At 37.8% G+C, this 12,981-nt stretch overlaps 1 protein-coding gene across 4 annotated transcripts in view; it reads right to left on the reverse strand.

The window, feature by feature from the left end:
* LOC117288887 (b(0,+)-type amino acid transporter 1-like) overlaps positions 1-12,981 on the reverse strand; it is a 66,073-nt gene that overhangs the window by 36,916 nt on the left and 16,176 nt on the right. For all 4 annotated transcript variants that reach the window (XM_033769752.1, XM_033769750.1, XM_033769756.1 and 1 more), the window contains one exon: positions 12,401-12,504. The gene's annotated coding sequence lies outside the window, so the exon portion shown is untranslated. The remainder of the gene's footprint in view (positions 1-12,400; positions 12,505-12,981) is intronic.

Below are 12,981 nucleotides of genomic sequence, written 5' to 3' on the forward strand. Positions count from 1 at the left end.
ATATCTACACTCATGAAATGCGCCATCAACAACAAACTATAGCTCCATGCTCAGACCAGTTTCCCAACCCCAACACCTGACAAAACCATCACAGAAGTTATCTCTCCAAAAACATAGTTGGGACGTCTGAAACACCTCCCTCAAAATGAAACATAAAAACAGACTGTGTGAAACAATCAGAGGAAATACGAACAGCTCCTCTAGCATGTCTAGCATGTGCAGAATGCGTTTACAGAATCTACATAGAGTGTAAAGTAAGCCTTATTGGCTGTGGCTCTGGCGGCCATTTTGAAGCCACATCCATTCAGATTGATGAAGCATAAACAAAATAGCACATTTCAGAAGAATGTGTTAAAACTTAAATCAATCTGACATTGTTTGAAAGAGTGACAATGGAAAAACTGAAAAATCACTGTAGAAATATAAATGTGTGACAAAGAAGAAAAGTCCTTACAAATTGAGAACTAAATTCAACAAAAGTGAATTTATTAGCTCCAAACACATTTTTGCTGTTCCGCATCATCGTATTATTTGTCTGTGTTTGCTGACTGAAAATAACTACACAGTCAAGTTGGCAACTTGCACAATTACTTTGTCCAAACCTGTTTAGTACTTTTCAGGAAAAGTTACTTATAAACAAAACAACATTTGAACCTAGAAAATCCGTAAGAACATTTGAGAGATGCAAAATACAGAGTCAAGTTAGCAACTTGCATAATGACTTTGTCCAACCCATTTTAGTACTTTTCAGAAAAAGTTACTTACAAACAAAAAAACATTTGAACTTAGCAAATCTGTAAGAACTTTCGAGAGATGGAACATGGAATCTGTGTCAAGCCTGTTAGGGTGACAAAAGACAGTGAGGAAAGCTTCCCTTCCCAGGTGGGATGTGTTTGTCCTGCCCCCGTTTGTCTCATCGGAGAGAGAGAGAGACATTCACCTCCCAGCCAGCCGGCTAGCAATAAGGCGGGAGCTTCTTCATCCCCGGATGTTGTAGGAAGTCTTACTAATATGCATCAATCAACGCCTTAACAGCTTGTTCCAATGTAAAAGCCACAGGGGTATAGGGATGTCAAGGTGGGTCACAAATCAAAAACTAGAATGGGCGATGAAATTGACAATGACAGACCCTTGGGTTCTTCCTTCTGTCTAATCTTCCGAAAAAAAATTTAAAATGGGGAGATTTGTTCTTGAGATGAGACAGGTTACCAGCCAGACCTGTGAACTTGTCCATAGCCTGTGGCTGGTTTCCTGCACCTTGATGTCGGAAAGGTGATGAATTTGTCAAAACGGTGTTTGCTTTAACAGATTTATGGCTTGTGTTCAGGGCCTGAAGACTTGACTGTCCCATCAACTAACTCCTTAAAGACACTAGAACGTCTATGTTTCCAGGATACATCAATGAGTGTTATGCTCTTTAACAGCAATTTCCGGCAGTGTCTATAGAGGAATGACTTTTTTTTTCACATCAAAACATTTAATGTTTCAAAAGTGTTTGAAAGATTCTGTTCTCCTTAATACTTAAGTTTTGCACTTCTTAAGAAAAAAAAGAAGAAAAAAAAATGGAAATCAAACATCGCTTATAGATTAACTTTAAAAAAAAATTATGCTCTTTACCAGAAACTTCCGGCAGTCTACATTGTGGAATGAGTTGAAAACTTAAGGATTTCAAAAGTATGTTACTAATATTCTATTAAAAAAACAATGCAAGAATGCGCTTAAAAACATAAAGGCTACTTTAAAATTCTATAAAAAGGACAGGAAAAGGCAAATCCTACACTAACATGTATGTACATTTAACAGTTCTACATTTTATTTATATAGACGACTGGAAATGGACTGCCGTTTCTACAATAATGTGTCACTTTAAAAGCTAAAAAGGAAAAATCAGAAAAGTTGTGATGCTAATAGAATGAATTCAATGATGCAGCACAATTCTGTGAGACAAATTGTTTTTATCTACAACTTCTGATCGCACTTTCTTCAAAAGACGGTAAAACCAAAGTTTAACGATTTTATAACGATTTTACAACTGAAGGTTACTACTGATAACTGCAAACTGGGCCAATAACTAAAATACAAAGTTATAAAAGATTATATGATATCAGTTAATCTTCAGGATCTACCTATCTGAAGTAAAACAAACTACAAAGGACAATTGGATAGGGCAGCTGTATGGTTCACACATAGCTAAACGCTGGTTGTATACATGTGTGTACATGTATACATGGGTATCTGAATAAAAAACAAATGTATACAGGAATGGAGGGTGTCAGTTTAGTACATACATGGCAATAATGCGCTACTGTTGTGTATATTTGTTTTCACCCATACACAGGTGTGTATAAAGCATTGTATACTAAGTTCTTTGGTACAAAACCAAAGAAAAAAGTATACCGGTAGTCTAGTAAGTTTAAGGGTAGACAAACTCTTCCTTCAATAAGTTTAAGGGTATTACAAACTCTTCCGAGAAAAATGTGTATTTCGTTTTGAAACTCTGCTCGATATTTAGAACAGTATACTCTGCTTGTCTTCAGAAGTTAAAAGCAAAGTTTACAGCTCCAAACATTGAGACCATACTGGTTCTTCACAAGTTTTTTTTTAAAACTATCACCAGCTCCCTATTGCTTGTTACCAAGTAAGTTGTTATGCTAAACAATTATTGTGAGTAATTACCAATAGTGGCCACTGCCTCGGGGTACAACGTCTTGTAGGAGAAATGTTACTTTTGTTTTGAAACTCTGCTTGGATGTTTCAAACAGTATACTCTGCTCGTCTCCAAACATTGAGACCACACTGGTTTGTCTCATCAGAACCATACACTTCTCCCCAAACAGTATTTATACTTGGTCGTTTTACTTCAAAATTTACTACTAAAGTTTTTTCTAATGATCCAAGCAATGCACAGATTCAAACATCACTTGACAAAAGTTCTGCCGTCTTCTGAACAAATTCTGCTCAGCCAAAACTAGATTTGTAACCACAAATGGGAGTTATGTACAACATGACAATTATCTTCAGACATGAACATATTTAGACAAAAGAGTACAGCTAGTCTGAACAGAAGAACAATAACTGAACTCATTTCACAGTTCATTCACCGCTTCAAAACTGGAAGGAGAGTCGACGAAGAACACCCGCCAGCCAATAAGTTTTGATGCCGGCTCAAACTACGTATACAATCCATCGACTTTATCGATACAGGGGTTCCTGAATGCCAATCCCAGCAGTTGTTCAACACTCTGTTTCACACAAAAAACAAACTCCTGCAGACCAGCCAGTAATTTAACACTTGACATTGCATTGACAGACCGAAGCAGCCCTGTTCTATTTTTTTTTTGGTCTTCTCCATTGCAGCCATGTTCTTGATGTAGGGTAAAAAGAAAAGTATTGGGAAGATCAGGGGAATGTTGCTCCAGGTTTTTTATTTTTACTTTCTTCAAATAGCAGTCAGGATGGCACAGCGGACAGTCACTTAAAGCCGTACAAACCCTTGGTGTTCAGATGGGGGAAGTATTTATTTACAGTATTCTATTAATAAACAGATCCTCAAAATAACCGGAAGGAAATTTTCACCTGTAAAAGGTACTCAAGATTTTAAAAAGATGGCATGGAATGGAAGTACATGTTTTTACAGAAAAACACCCCAACATTATTATTTTTTTTTTTAAAGCTTGACCAGAACAAAATTTCCTTAAATCCCAATGAAGACAATTTAGCCAGAATGAACATCATTTGCTATTACCAAATGTGATAGAAAAATCAAAATCATTACCATTTTGTTGCTTTGGTGAGCATTACAGAAGCAAGAGATTGTTTAGCAGATGCTAATTTGGATTTTTAACAAAACTTTTGTTGTGCATCTTGGATGTTTTTTTACCCTAAACACATCGGTGCAAATGATTATGAGGGACTTCAGACACAGAAATTATGGGAAAGACTGAAGAAAATCAACAATTATTGCCCTACATGTGGCCCTCCAGTAATCAAAACCTCCAAAATGCAAACACACGGAATATAGCTCCAAAAATTCCAGAGGCATAATTTCCGAGTCTTAAAGATTTTCCCCGAGAGAGAGAGAGAGAGCCGCATGTCTCAAGTTCCTTGACCTTAGCCTTGATCTCTGGCACCCATTCCACACCTTGATCTATTTACCAAATATGGCCACTTGGGAGGTGGAGCATAAAAGGGGGACTGACGCTGCTGCTCGTGGAAATCGATTCATGGACGCAAGAGTCAGTGCATTTACAAGTGGTCCGTGTGAGAACATTCTAAAATGCTTTCCTAAATATTCTGGCCGGGACGACTAGGTTATGGATTCATGGAGAGGGATGGGGTGGATTTAAAAAAAAAAAAATACTTAGGTTTTTATATTGCATATTATTTGTTTTCTTTTGATTTGTTTTGCTTTTCCTACTGTTTTTTTGTTTTTGTTTTTTTTTTTGGGGGGGGGGGAGGGGGAGGGTGGGGGTTAAAGACTTGTTAGTGATGTTTATGATTACAATGGTCAGGGGTTTGTATCCCACTCGAGTAATATGCCTGTGATTTGTTTTCACAGAGTTCGGGAAAGTACCAAGTATACAGCGCTAACACACATCGGTGTATACGGGTATAATCAAAATTTATGTTCTTTATCCCCGATGCAAATTTCCATCTATTTTTGTTTTAGAATTTCTTAGATTTTTTTTAAAAACTTGTTTGTATTACTACTTCGTATGAAAACCAAACAAAAAAGGAATGTTTCTTCCATATCCTTTCAACCACCCTGGTTGAGGATAACTTTTAACTTTGGTTATCCAATTTCACTGCAATAAATGGGTCTTTGGAAACTGATTCGCAATGGAAAATTTACTAATCAAATTTTGACCCTAATCTGACCCATTCCCTCCCCCAAGCTCCCAATAGTGGGTCTTCCGCGGCATAATCAATGTACATGTTATGGATTACAGATGTTTGTACTCCCCAGTGAGTTATTTTTTAACATATTTTTTTCTAATGTTTTTCAGTTTTCCTTATGACGGATATTTACAAACAGAAAAAAAGCAGGGCAGGTTGCGCTAGACCACTCTACCACAGCAAGCCACAGATAGACCAAATCACTTTGTAATATTTCCTGTTAAGGTACTGAGAACTCTGACTATAACTGATGCATCAAAACACTTCTAGAAAATCATTGGCAACAAATGTAGTTCATCCTTATTGAAGGATTGTTCTTGTTATTCACGGAAACGGTGCTTTGGCGATGTCACAGGGGATGTCAAAACCCATCCCTTTCATTTTAAAGGCAGTGGATACTACTCAAAATATTAATTAGCATAAAACCTTACTTGGTAATGAGTAATGGGGAGAGGTTGATAGTATAAAACATTGTGAGAAATGGCTCCCTCTGAAGTAATGTAGTTTTTGAGAAAGAAGTAATTTTCCACGAATTTGATTTTGAGACCTCAGATTTTGAATTTGAGGTCTCAAAATCAAGCATCTGAAAGCACACAACTTCGTGCGACAAGATTTTTTTTTCTTCCATTACTATCTCGCAACTTCGATGACCGATTGAGCTCAAATTTCCACAGGTATGTTATTTTATGCGTATATGTTGAGATACACCAACTGTGAAGGCTAGTCTTTGACAATTACCAATAGTGTCCAGTGTCTTTAAAGATATTCAGGGGTGGGGAAAATTAGAGTAAAAGAAAATCAGCACCCAGGGAACAGAGCCCTGACCTTTTGGGTTCTTCCCTGCACTAATGTATGATTTATTTTTACAAAACTTTTTGTGTGATACCACCTAACATCACAACTCCTGATTTGGGCTGACAACCAGGGGTAAGTTTACTACCTTTACTCCTGGGGGCTCAAACAGGGTTACCTCTATTCACAGCCCATAAGGATGCAGGCTTGGGTATCATCCAAATGCACTATTCCCAATTTTAAGAGAGTCTTACAAGATAAATAGAATGCACAGGCAGCTTGGGTGGGACTTGAACCATTGACCTCCAGCATTCTAGAGCAGACTAGAAGAGTGAAATCATGTTTGACAATTTGGTCATTTAAAAGTTTTTTCACCAAACATCCTTGGGCTATCTAGGTTTTAACAAACAAAACCCTTGCGCCCCACCCCCTCTAGTCTCTCCTTCCGTCATTCAGAAATGATAAGCTCCTCTAGACTATACTGACACCGCCTTTTTTGCATGCTTCGTTTGTTTATGATTCTACGTCTCTTTTTCCTCCTTCTTACAAAACTCTAGGGCATGCCTAGAGACAATTCATCCAAGGTTTATTTCTCACTTCTTTTAAAACGGTGGAATTTTGTCGCGAGATGATATAAACTATTTGCATGGCTCGCATTTGTCACTAATTACTAGTTTTCTTTCCGGTGGACAGGTTTATCACAGCTAACTATTTTTTTAGTAGTGTCCGTTTCTGTCTAATTACAGTGAATATTAGTGTTGTTTCATAGGTACACCATTTCAATTTGTCAAATTACATTGTCAGCATACTAAAGGAAAAGCATTCCTTATGTCTATATTATTCTAAATTGCCTTTTCCGACAGCAGGCACCTACTGAAAAAAACAACTTGTTTACTAAATTGCAAATAAATAAAATTTCAAGCCAAAGTGGAGTTAGATGGAGTACAATGTCGAAAAAAGCAATCAAATATATCTTTTTATAAAATAGGGAGACCACCAACAAGGGGGCTAGAAGGCCATGTTGGCCTAGCAACAACACACATACCCCAAGGCAGTGGGTTCAATCCCAGCTCTCGCAAATTTGTCTATGTAGAACCCCAAAGTTTAACTAAAACTGCAGCACAAAGAACATTCTCCCCCAACTGCAGTGTGAAAGAAACAGCTTTATAATATCTTATCTCTCCAAATTTACTCAAGTGCATAAAACGCATCACTATATACGCATGCATAAAATTACTCTCGAATAAGTGCCAATGGAACGATTTTTTCGCTCTATAATTCCTTGATGCATGTTATATTTTTGTCCCCGCTCTGCGTCATGCGAGCCTGCAGGCCAACGACCACAACACGATCTGGTTATTATTGGAATTAAACCCTTTCCATTCACTCTCTGTGCCTTTGTCCCGATTAGAATTGCATAGGAAATTACTTGGTGCAATTCACAAACAGTTCTCCATGCTCTAGGTTAATATATAGCAGAGAATGGTTATTGAGAAGGGTGAACTTGCAGGGGGGAAAGAACACAGAAGGCTCTGGACTGGGGCTCAAATTTGAAGAGTAAAGGTGAAGGCTAATAGAAAATTTAGGTCAAATTGGGCAACAATTATAAGGCATACCATTGCATATGAAAAGGGGTGCAAAAAGTTGCAAAACATCACCCCATATAAAACGGAGGGAAAAACATTGTTCCGACTCTGATATTGTTCTTCAAAAGAAAATCAGAAGAATGTTTAAAACTGATCAGCTGAAAGATTAAGCACTCATATTTAGCTCAGACGTGGGGTTAAAGCAACAACAAGACTGTTTCAACCCCCTTATGTTTCATAATTTTTATGTTTAAGATTGTATATATAAAAACAGACCATTGTTGAAGGAGTCAACACCCTAACTGCTGGAAGTTATTTGAACACAGAGATAAAAAACAATTTGGAGGTTGATTATAGAATCTTATCAGCTACATTAGGGAGGAGCATCAAATAGTATTAACTTAGCTAAGAAGAGCGCTCATCAGTTTTTTCGAAGTACGCTTTATTCCGAACTGTGATGCACCATCATGCAACTTATAATCTTTTTATCTTTAGATTCCAAAATGCTGGATTATGGTGTCACCTTCGAAAAGAAGACCACCAGAAAATGATAAAAGAATTTTCATGAGAACTGCGAAGGCTTGAGGAAGTTTGTTGACCGAACAGCTGATAAATACATCATGTGCTGCTTATTTCACACTGATTAACTCTGCTTCGTTTGAAATGTTGTTGCTATTTTGACATTTAATGTGCTGATAATATAAATGACCTTGCTTCTACACTTTAAAGGCAGTGGACACTAATGGTAATAACTCAAAATAATTGATAGCATAAAACCTTACTTGGTAACGTGTAAGAGGTTGATAGTATAAAACATGGTGCGAAACGGCTTCCTCTGAAGTATCAATGTATTTTTCGAGAAAGAAGGAATTTTCCACGCATTTGATTTTGAGACCTCAGATTTAGAATTTAAGGTCTCGAAATCTGAAAGCTCACAACTTCGTGTGAAAAGGGTGTTTTTTCTTTCATAGTTATCTCGCAACTTCGACGACCAATTGAGCTCAAATTTTCAAGGTTTGTTATTTTACGTTGAGATACACCAAGTGAGAAAACTAGTCTTTACAATTACCAGTAGTGTCCAGTGTCTTTAAACAGGACCTAATTTCGTGGAGCTGCTTAACGGCTGATTTTCCACCAGATAATTGTTTTCTCTCAAGTTTTATATCTATGTATTTGAGTGTTTTGAGACCTTGTGAGTTGAATTTATACGTTTCCAGATGACAATTCATTTCGAAGCAGTATAATTTTAGTATTGAATCTGTAGCTAAAAGACTGAGATTCCAGTTGAAGGGCCCACATATCTGTCCACGGACTCCACACTACAGTTACAGACAAATAAGGAATCGGGAATCGGTCTTCGAAATTCCATTGTGTACAATTGTTGCACATCATACATCTGCACTGAGTGAGTTACGCTCAATGAAAACTGATCATAAGATATCATGGCGGGGAGATTTGCGTTTAAATTTCATATTTTACACACCATTTGTTATTACAGATGTTCATGCTGTTGTTGTCAGTCTTCTAGCTGCAGCTTGTGTATGTGTGGCTCCGTAAAGCACAGCATGGCGGTAATTGTTGGCTGTGGAACTGCCATTGCCATGAAAGGGAATGTTTCGTATACATGTACATGCACTCGAACCTATGAAGGGGCTTGCATGCATTCCAACCTGGTTGGACATGTCATCGGAGTAACTACACATTTCCATTTTGATGGGGGAGAGTTGAGAGAGAATTTCAGAGTCTCTACACTTTACCGAGACATGAGAGGACTTTTTATACACTATAAATATTAAAACTGTAACAATAAAAAATCTGGGATCCCACTATTGAGCTCAATACTAGCACAGGGCCCAATCTCATAGAACCTGTAAGCACAACAATTTGCTGAGCATGAAATTTCTTCTTTCATAAAAACATGATTACCAACCAAATTTCCACAGGGTTTTCAGGATAAGCAAGCAACAGCTGAATACCAGTAATGTGCAACAATTGGAAATTTAGTCGGGTAATCCTGTTTTCATCAAGGAAGAAATTTCACTCTAAGCAAATGTTTGTGCTTACAGGCTTTAAGAAATTGGACCCTGATGATTTCAAATGATTAATTGCAAGAATAAGTTGACCACAAACACATGTCCATCACTTGATTTCCTAGTTCCCTGACAAGAAGAAAAAACTGCAAAGTAGAACAGTCTCAATAAAAAGTGTACTTATTGTGACCTTCACAAAACAAAGTGCATCAACAAGGCCGTTGTAAATAGGCCGTCTCATTTCTCATGCATAGTAGCAACTGCCCAATAAACTCCAGTTTATCAGAGATTTGACCATTGTCAGAACTCCTGTAAATGGTCTGCTGGCCCGAGTTCCCCATTCTTCCACACCCACAACCTTCCAGCTGTTACAATTCAGAAGGTATGCAGAACTACAGGTTCGGGCACAATGTGGACTATATCCATCTTTCACCCTTCAGTGACTGCTTTACTTTGTTCAAGAAAATTGGAAGGCTCAAGGAGGTTTTTAAGAAAATCCTGAAATCAGGACAATTCTGCAGAGAAACAACTTTTCATCCCTATTGATCTTCTTAAGATTTTAATCACTGAAAAAAAAAAAAAACTCAAAATCTGTCTCGGCCAAATCTATCTCGGCCCTTACGTACACGTTTAAGTCTCCTCCCTGTCATCATTTTGTTGTTTTGATCGCCTTAAATCATTAAATCTAAACACAATAAACTGAGAACTATGTTGGACAGAATCCCCCAGAGATTGAAGCGTGCCAAACAAAATGGCAAACAAACTCAGAAAAAAACCTCAAAATCTATCATGTTCTGTTGCACGTTAAATCTCGTCCACGTTCATCAATTTGTTGTTTTGATCGCCTTATATCATTAAATCTACACACAGTAAACTAAGAACTATATATTGGACTGACTCCCCCAGAGAAATGAAGCATGCCAAACAAACGGCTTAATGAATATGCATCAGTTTCGGCTCCTAGGTATGCATGGTAACGCGCTGTCGAGTGAGTTTCGGCCAAGACGTGCAGGCATGCGACCATACTCCTTGGTTTTTGTTTTCTTTTTTCTGGCATGCAAATTCTTTATCTTGTCTTGGCACGTAACCAGGGTTGCTGGTTTTTTTTTCTTTCTCTCTTTTTTTTTCATTACATGCAATTTCTTATATCTCATCTTGGCTTTTTGGGGAGCACGTTGACCTTTTACTGCCTTGACGGAAAGTGCAGGTGAGCGTCATCACACCTACAGTCACGGTCGGTACTGGCAACGAGAGCGTAGCAAAACCGAGAGCTGCACGGTGTGATTGAACAGCATGATGGCAGACGATGTTACCTCTCTCTGCACTCTTAAAAATTTCACAGGCCTCGCATATAAAATGAACCAGTTGAAAAGCTTCGTCTAAGTTACACACGGGATTCAGGTATATATTTTTTTCAAAGGTACATGTAAATATTCCTCGTTCGTGGCAGGCGGCATAAATGAAAGTTAATGGCTTTTCCCTAGCCTTTAAGGCATCTTGTCAGCTTTTTAAAATGCAATCGGAATAGGAAAAAATTTATGTTGCAACCTAGTTAAAATTCATTTGAATCAGTAACACTCAGCAAAATTATGTAGTCCATTTATATATTATAGGAAGTTCACCCAATAATTATACATGTACATGTGCATGGCCCTTTCAAAGGGTACTCAAGACCTTGCATTTTTAAATTACATTCAGGAATTTTAAAGTCACAATACTGCAACTGAGAGTTGCCTTTTAACTATTTTCAAAATTGGAGGTATGGGAGCAGGCAGCAAGAAAACAGGATACAGCTTTGAAGTGACCAAACCAGAAATAAAAAGAAAATAAGCCCAACCACCACCAGCAGTCCAGCATTCTCCTGAAGACGAGCAGATCATACTGTACGAAACGTCGAGACCAAACCAGCTCTTATCAGAGCCAACACTCTCCCCAAAAGAGAGATATTTTACACATGGTTGTACCTCCAAGTTTACTATTTAGAGGAATTTTCCCTACAGATAGATGTGCAGATTGAATCAATTAAAGACACCGGACACTATTGGTAATTGTCAAAGACCAGTCTTCTCACTTGGTGTATCTCAACATATACACAAAATAACAAACCTGTACAAATTTCAGCTCAATTGGTCGATGAAGTTTATACGAGATATAACTATGAAAGAAAATAACATTCTTGTCACACACACTTGTGTGCTTTCAGATGGTTGATTTCGAGACCCCAAGTTCTAAATCTGAGGTCTCAAAATCAAATTCGTGGGAAATTACTTCTTTCTAGAAAACTACGTCACTTCAGAGGGAGCTGTTTCTCACAATGTTTTATATTATAACACCCCTTGCAAGTATTCTGCCTGCTCATTGGTTTAGAGCGCGTCACATGACATGTCTTAGTTTTGCTAGACGACGGCCGTGTGATAGTGCGTCGGTTTGCCATGCGCTAGTCCGAAGACTATTACATGGCGTGTAGTACCCAGCCGTCCGTTGCGTGTACGAGGATGATAAATTAATAGTCTGTAACCATTTCGGATTGCATGACACTACATGCAGCACAGTAAAAGTGTTTGCAATCTGTATTCGCGTCGTCCGTGGATTATAGCATTCAGGTCTGTAACTTAATAATAATAGTACGTATTTAGAAATGTTTGGGGTGTTATAAAACAAATATTGACTGCTTTTACTCGTGCAATGGTTAAAACTATGACTCCCTTGGTGATCCCCGTAGCGTTCTATTTTCCTTCGGCTTCACCTAAAGTATTTCTTTAGATGTCTTAGACAAACTCAATCTTATAAATTCAAACATGTTTTAACATCCCCACATAAAATGCATTCCCATTTGTTGAAGAGGGTCACCGAGCCAAGATGTGAGCAAATACACCTGAATATCATCGGTAACCACCCCAGCTGATCCTAATAAAAGACATCGGTAAACAAATATGTACTACATTGAAGTCCAACAAAAGAGCTACACTTACCTTCCCATATGGTTGATCCATTACACTTGACTCATGGACTTTTAAAATAATCAAACCAGTCAATTTGAACACCAAAGAAACTGAACTTTAAACAGAAATATTTGTACACTACGGAATCACTTACCACTAGCGTTTTTTCTAAACTTAGAGCTCTTTTTGTTTCTATTTCTCCCTCGAGATCCTGTTGCGACGTGAGAAGACAAACTTTGAGGATGTCCACCAGCAATCCTTTATAGGGAATGAAAATACCAGACATTCACAAGTTGTTGTCGGTGAAGGAGACAAAATCAAGCAAAGGGGACCCTTAAATGTTTGAGTGGATGTTACGACAGTGACATGGTTAGAGCATGCAGTAGTTTTAAAAGACCAACAGTCCTCTATGAACTCCTTTATCGGGGTTCACTATGTTGACATAGTGATAATTTAGGCGATCTATATGCGACCAATATGACCAAAGTCCTGGCTTAATCACAAGGGCGGAGTGAACCACCTCTCTCATTGTTAATCACTGGTTGTGTAAACACTGATTGGTCAGATCTTGCCAAGAGGTTGATGGGATGTTAAAGGGAAAAGTGAAGATTGTTTTTAGGAAGAGTCAATTAATTCCATTCCTCTTAATGTCCTTTTTTACATTTCAATAAAAACAGCTTGTGACCAAACTGTAAAATTTTCATCAATTTTAGTGGTCTTATTTTGCAAACATTT

This window comes from Asterias rubens, chromosome 4 (assembly GCF_902459465.1).
Source record: "Asterias rubens chromosome 4, eAstRub1.3, whole genome shotgun sequence".
In the NCBI taxonomy this organism is placed as follows: Eukaryota; Metazoa; Echinodermata; class Asteroidea; order Forcipulatida; family Asteriidae; genus Asterias; species Asterias rubens.